We start from the raw sequence: 7,768 nt of genomic DNA on the forward strand, positions 1-7,768 counted from the left end.
CCATGCACAGATCACATTTATGTATTTTTTAATTTTGTTTTCTTATCTTTCTCTTTTATTCTTATATGAAAGAGACAAAAGCTATAGACATAAGACTGATGCCAGAACTGCATATCCATTCACACATAAGTGTGCATATTTTAATCCAGTTGATTTATATTTAATTACTTTTGCAGCCTTTCTAGTGAGTCAAAGGCAAGCTGTAGGTGTAAGGGTTAAAATGCACCATGCACTTGAACAGTCATTTCTTAGCATAAGAACAACTTGCTGAAAAATGGTCATTAATTTTTAAAATATAAGACAAGAAATTAATTTAGGTTAGAGAGCTGAGAAGAGGGACAAGCACATCCATAGTGTCCACCTGAGGTTGCTGCAGCCGCCTGAAAATTCACTCCCCCTCTGTCCAAACCACGAAGCTCTCTTCAACCCTCCTTGAAAACCTACCTAAAAGGTAATCAACTTCACACAGTTGACATCCCCTCGAAGGCTGCCTGCTGCTCCCACCTACCCATAGACTCCTCTGCCACCACTGACCACCGTCAGCCCTCTAGAGCTCCTTCCCAACCACTTGAAGTTTAAAAAGGGAAAGTGTCAGATTTTGCACCCGAAACACATCAACCCTGGCTGTACATATAGACTGGGGAACGAGATGCTGGAAAGCAGCTCAGCAGAGAGATATCTGGGGGTTCTCGTCAACGGCAAGTTGAACATGAGCCAACAGTGCCCCTGGGAGCCAAGAGGGCCAACCGTGTCCTGGGGTGCCTCCAGCACAGCATTGCCAGCCGGGCGAGGGAGGTGATTGTCCCGCTCTGCTCTGCACTGGTGCGGCCTCATCTGGAACACTGTGTGCAGTTCTGGGCATCACAGGATAAAAAAGATATTAAGCTACTAGAGAGTGTCCAGAAGAGGGCCCCAAGGCTGGTGAAGGGTTTAGAGGGGAAGCCGTATGAGGAGTGGCTGAGGTTACTGGGTCTGTTCAGCCTGGAGAAAAGGAGACTGAGAGGAGACCAAATTGGGGTCTACAGTTTCCTCACAAGGGAAGGAGGAAGGACAGGTGCTGATCTCTTCTCTCTGGCAACCAATGATAGAACCTGAGAGAATGGCAGGAAGATGTGCCAAGGGAGGTTTACGTTGGATGCTAGGAAAAGGCTCTTCACCCAGAGGGTGGTGGAGCACTGGAACAGGCTCCCCAGGGAGGCAGTCATGGCTCCAAGCCTGACTGTTCAAAAAGAGTTTGGAAAACATCCTCAGGCACATGGTGTGAATTGTGGGGTTGTCATATGCAGGGACAGGAGATGGACTTGATGATCCTCGTGGGTCCCTTCCAACTCAGGACATTCTATGATTCTGTATTGTTATTTTGCGTCACAAGCACCAATACAGAAGGAAAAATCTTGAATTGAGCCAAAAACAATATTCAACAGAGACGAAAGTCAGTTTGGTCACTATTTCATGCAGATGAGAGCAGCTTGGCTGACCTTTCTCTACACACATCAAACACTGTGGGACAGGGAGCTTCCTCACTTGTGATCTGCAGATCACAGGCTTGTCGTCAACATTGAGGTTAGGCTGGAATAGGTTTTTATTCAGTAAAATCATAATTTATTCCTCATGGAGCAGCTAAGTATGGCTTTCTTGCCCCTCATAATTTCTTGTCTTCCTTCCTCCCAGGAGTTGTATCACCCATGTGCAACTTCCACATACACACATTCAAACACATGTACACGCACCATCTCTCTCTCCCACTGCTCATGTGGACTCCAGAGGTTCACAAACCACAGGCTGATTTCTTGCTGTTGGTTTAGAGGATAGGCTGAGTCAATGTAACAGGTATGTGAAAACGTGATATCAAAGCCCATTTTCTTGTATGAATTTGGTCCTCAGTATAGACACTGTCTCCATGGAGAGTTTGTCATGTTGCGCACATTTTCCAATTACTCCTGGTATCTGTAGTAAGGTAATAACGCAGAGTGGGGATTTTCAGAGATCAATACATTACAGACAGGTCCAGATTTTTGCAACAAGAAAGAAGTCTGGAAAATCCATATCTAGCCACCTATCTATCTATCTATCCATCTATCCATCTATCCATCTATCTATCCATCTATCCACCTCTGCAAGACAAATTTCCGTTTCTAAAGAACAAAACATGAAGTATAATGTCTGTAATTTTGACTTAAAGGGATGGGTTTTGCTATATTTGCTATATTCTTTAGTCTAAGCTCATTATGTCTTAAATAAATCATAATAGATAAGTAAAAAGTCAGTTTTTATTTCATGGGCTAATGAATATGATGTGAATGGCAGTTAATAGGATCTTATCAACTGATTATACAGGACTTTGAAATTTCTTATAAAATTCACCAGTATCAGCAGAAGACAGCTACTCTAATATGAGAAAAGTGGCCTTTCCCCAGTGAACAATTAATCCTAAAATAAAATGAAAAGTTTGTGAAGTCTGTAACAGCTTATTCGTAATTCTGTTTGTAAGTTTCAAAGTCTTTGTCACTTGATAGCCTACAAGGTTTAAATTTGCTGTGTGGTCTTACATGTTATTAAGATGCCATATTGCTGACATTTACATGTTGTTGGTTTTTAACCCTCATATAGCACTTGGAGGAGGAAAAGACATTTTAAAGACAAAATAACGTACATGTTAGTCTGAGACTGACAGGGGAGCAGGTGGGAATTATGTCTGGGCCAATGCAAGTAGTTACATGGAAATTGTAAGTTACCTGTCCTCTCCATGCTTCAAAGGTGTTTTCAGGGTAATATATAATTCTGTCTGGCTTGATTCTCACTCACTATATCTTGTACTTGAGGCAGGGTAAGGGCAGAGAATTTGGAAAGTGGCAGAGAGTAATAGTCCATTTTAGCTAAGTTTCACTTCTTTGCAGCAACTTCCACATTTCCAGTTGAAAGCAAATAAATGAAGAAATAAAAAATTCCAAGGAAATCAGGGGTGGTTTTGTGTTTTGTTTGTTTGTTTGTTTTTGTTTGGTTGGTTGGTTTTTTGTTGTGGTTTTTATTTTTTACTCCAAGATGTCCTTAAGTCAAAACCCACTTTTTCATTATAGACTAGCTTAAAAGGACAAAATAATAATTAAAATATCATTCTAACTGGACAAATTGGGTTTAACCAACATAATAAATATTTTTTACTTTCCCTTTAGCACAGCTATCACAACTGAAAAAAAAAATTCTCTTTGCATCATCTGAGTAGACACAGGCTCTGAAGTGAAAAAAAATGCAAAGGTCTTATTTGCATGCTATAATTTTTCTTTTTCCTAGAAAGTCCACAAACTTGAAAAGATGGGAAAATTGTTTTGAAAGAGGTATTTTTAAAAATCTTTCCTAAAAACAATTCAACATTAGTCACGTCACCATACCAATAAGTTAAAATGAGTGTCTAAGAATCTTTCCTACAAACTGTTCTGAGAGGAAAAAAAAGTTATTTTGATCATTCTCATTACCATTCTCTAAATCACAATACCACCTTGAATAGCATCAAACCATTCTTCCTTATTGCATGCAAAAAAGTAACAAGGAAATTCTCTCCACTGCAAAGAACTTGCAATCTCATTATAAGACGATAGACAACAGATGGATGCAACAAACAGATGGAGGAAGAATAAGGTAGCAATGAGATGATTATAATCAGCATGATAAGCAGTGATGCATACCAGCAAACCGGCTGCCTAGCTATTATCTATGTGTGTGTGTATGCATGTAAAATTAACATAAATACCATTTGTGTGATATTAACTAGTTCAGAATGTCTGATATTGTCAGTTTAGAACAACAAGGAATGCAGACTCAGGCATTTAGACCTTGATGACCCTCAGGACACATTGGGAAAAAGTATTAGAGATGCCTGATGATGTTAGCTGGTGAAAGGGTGGAAAGGACTTTCAGTCAGTAACTGGTTTGCTGAGCTTTTGCAAAGTGATCATTTCCATGTTACTGGGAATTATAAAGTAAGGAAGGGAGCTCAGGATGGGAAGACTTATCCTTCTAGACTTTGTGTTTGTTTTCTTTCTAAATCAAAGAAAATGAGTACTACAGATAGATAAATCTGTCTTGGATAGGAGATAATCTACATGAGGAGGCACAGTCTGAAAGGCTGTATCGCTAAATATCTGAGGCCATTTTGCTCATTGTTAGAACAGTATTTTGAACAGATTATTCTACTCATAATGGCAGAATTGTTTTGGAAGACATTGGAATAGCCTTGGGAATTATTTGATCCATGTTCTCTCAAAAAAAAAAAAAAAGTAATATGCCTTTTAACTTTAAAGACCTGAGCTTCCACAAATATTCACGTTGCAAATACTAGTGGAGAAATATGGTTGTGTCTCTTTCTCTTTGTTGTTGCAAAGGAAGATTTCTAAAGGTGAAAATAAAAATGTAAATGTAGATTTATATTTAAATTTATACGAAGCAGATAATTCTGCATGCTCATTTGATTTCTGTGTGTTACATAAATAATTATCAGGAACAGTGAGCTGCAGATACCTCTGGCCTCAGGACGGCTTTCCTATTATAAGATGGGTGAAGATGTTATGAAAACGGCAAAGTTCTGCAAACTACAGCACTTATTTTTTAATTAAACAGTGAAAAATTGCATCTAAAGTGTGCTATAGAAATTACTTGCAAAAGAGATCTTGTGCTGAAGTAGACTATATTCTTCCCAGGATGGCATTCAAGGCATGACTTGAAGGGTGTTACTTTTGCTTTTTTTTTTTTATTCCTATACAAATATTAACAATATTCAATAACAGAGATTTGAAAGAGATCTTCTGATGACGAAAATACTGCATTTCCATGTCCAAGACGGATGGCAATGAATAGAAGTGCTACTTTTGTTTTTTCGCACAATTTTAATTCTTACTGCTTAAACAAATGTATATTTCTCATGAGTACTTTAGAACTCTGAGTGTTAATGTTGTTAAAATTCATTCTTTTACTCAAATTAAGCCAGGTTTTTCATTTAAAAAAAATGACTATGATGAAACATTTCTAATCTCTTTGAAACACATTAAAAGTAAACTTTTCAACTGGATTATTATTAATATTCTGTTATTAATGTAATATGTTGCTGGCAATATTGTATTTTTTTAAGATTCTTTATTCAAAAATTATCATTTTTTCTACAGTCTATTTCATTTTACCTGTAGATAAGGGTAGAACTCTGATATTAATAGCCATGACTACAAAGAAATAATTACTTTCAAACAAAGGGATTCCTTAAAGATGTGTCACTTAAATAAAGTCTTCACAGATTAACATGATTGGGACATGTGAACACCTACTAAAAGATATTAAGAAAGCTTTCTGTAAAGAAAAAAAAATACATAGTTTCTTCCTTTACACATGCAAATGAAAGTAACTCAATCATCCTGCCACTGTTATTTGACTTCACTGAATTAAATAGATAATTATGCATACCCTACCAGCCACTGATCTGAAGATGGGCAAGCTAGAAATTGCAAAAGGCGGCCGAAACCTACCTGAATGCTGTGAATAGTTCTTTGCCTGTGACAGAACTGTATCTACTGGAGTCTTCTGAACATATCCATAGCAGTTCTGTAGACATGTAGGTTTATTAAACAGGTCCTTTAATGAAGCTTTCAGTTTCTTGTGTGATACATTTCCTAAATTATTATGCTTGATAGCTTTGAGATCCAGATGTCAGTCATTATTCAGGTGAAGTGAAAAGATCATTAAAAGTTAAGAACATGTTAACGTCAAAATTTTGTAACATTCACACAATTTCACTAAAATGAAAATTACCTTATTTTTTGATGTAGTGGTATCCAAAGTAATAGTATATTCTAGAAAACAGCAGCTTGTCTTTTATTTAAAAAATCAAAACACTACTATTTCATTGCTTTGAAATTTTGCTTTCCATATTTTCAATACTTATGTCCCTTTCTAATAACAAATGTTAATACGGCTTTTACAAATGGCTCTTGTGTCCTAAACCGAGAGAAAATAATCAAAGAACTAATACCAGGAAAAAAAAAAAATGAAAGGAAGGAAGAACTATAATAAAAACAGGAGAAGAAAGTCGATAAATTAATAACAGTAAGGATGAAGAGATACACTAGAAATACAGGGACAGGAGCGTGCCTGAATATTGAATTTTATAGAAATATTGTACAAGAGGCTATTGTAATATGCAGCTCTTTAATTCCAGCTGCTGCTAGGGTTTGAATATGCATTGCTGAAATGAATTATTGTCTTCTCTATGAAGGGGTTATTGTGCTGTAAAGCATTCCACCATTTCCAGATTTTGTTGAAGCAATATAACTTTCTACTATTCGGGGATGTTGTGTGTTTTTTACCCTTCTCTAATGGCATTGTTCATACCATCCAGATGAAATGAACCCCAAGTCATTCCAGATCAAGGAACTGAAGTGGAAAGGAATAGTGTCTTTGCTCACAATGTCTCTGGCATATCTTTATGGATGAAGATCTTAGATTCATTTCCTTGTGACTATGTTGAGAGACACAGCAGAATCATGAATGCCCAGTAGTAAGTAACACACATCCTTTCTGAAGTTATTCGTAGTCATAGATCCTTCATAACTTTTCTTGTCAAATATATCTAATGCTAAATTTAATAAATTAAACAAAATATTCCATTGATTATTTCCATTATTTGCAAAAGTCTAATAATAAAAAAAATATAAAAAATAACAGTTAATTGAAATTTGACTTTCTGTTTCAAATCTCCTGAAGAATTCTCACCTTTTGGTATATCTGAAGAAAGATAAGAGACAGAAGGTCATGAGAAAGTTATTAAGATTTTCTCATGTGTTTTCTCTTTCACATTTTAAAACTTATTTTACAGATTACTGACATTTTAAAAATCCATCAGCTTTAACCAGCACAAATTAACTCAGTTGAAAATATTTGGTAGCTTACAGTTTTGCTGACTACATTGCTTATATCTCATATTTCTGACTGGTTGATATAAATCTGATAAAATCAGATCACCTACAGAGTCTATGAATTACCATGGCTAACATACTGCAAAGAAGAAAAAGTACCAAATGAAAAGGAGCTACTGCAGATATTCAAACATCAATGAAAAATGTCTTGCAATATTCAACCAGGGCTACAGGGGTTTGTTTCGGTTTTGCTTTTTAAAGAGAGCACTAAAACTGCTGTAAAATGATAATTTGATGAACAGTTGGTTTAGTGACATAAGCCATAGCTATTGTAGAATTAGGACGTTAAGATGATAAAACATTTCATAGACACTTAGAATGGAAGTGAGAACAACAGTTTTGAGTGCTGTATATTCTATTATGTTTTCCATCTCCATTTTTTTAATATTGTTTCTGGTGACATACAGTCCATTTATATTCAACAGTGATAACAGAGAAATTATTTTCCTTTCTCTATATTTTTTAAATTTGAGAAGATTTTACTGATTCCAGACTAATTTGGAATATAAATCTGATTTACCTGTTCTAAGCAAGTAGTATCATGCATTTTCTTGTGTTTTTGTCTGCCAACAAGTGTATGATTATAATAAAAAATGGAAAAACAGATACCCAAACAGCAGAACATATCTATTGTCAGGTCTGAATACTGACAGAATAAAAAGGTACTTGGACACTGCTAAGAGACACGATACCTAACAGTTAAGGGTCTCAAATTCTTAGCACTGAGTTAGGCTCTCAAGCTGCTTATAAATTGTAGGAACCGTACAGCTGATGATACATCAAGCAGACAAATGACCAGATGAGACAATAAA

The sequence above is a fragment of the Caloenas nicobarica genome, chromosome 3 (genome assembly GCF_036013445.1).
Source record: "Caloenas nicobarica isolate bCalNic1 chromosome 3, bCalNic1.hap1, whole genome shotgun sequence".
In the NCBI taxonomy this organism is placed as follows: Eukaryota; Metazoa; Chordata; class Aves; order Columbiformes; family Columbidae; genus Caloenas; species Caloenas nicobarica.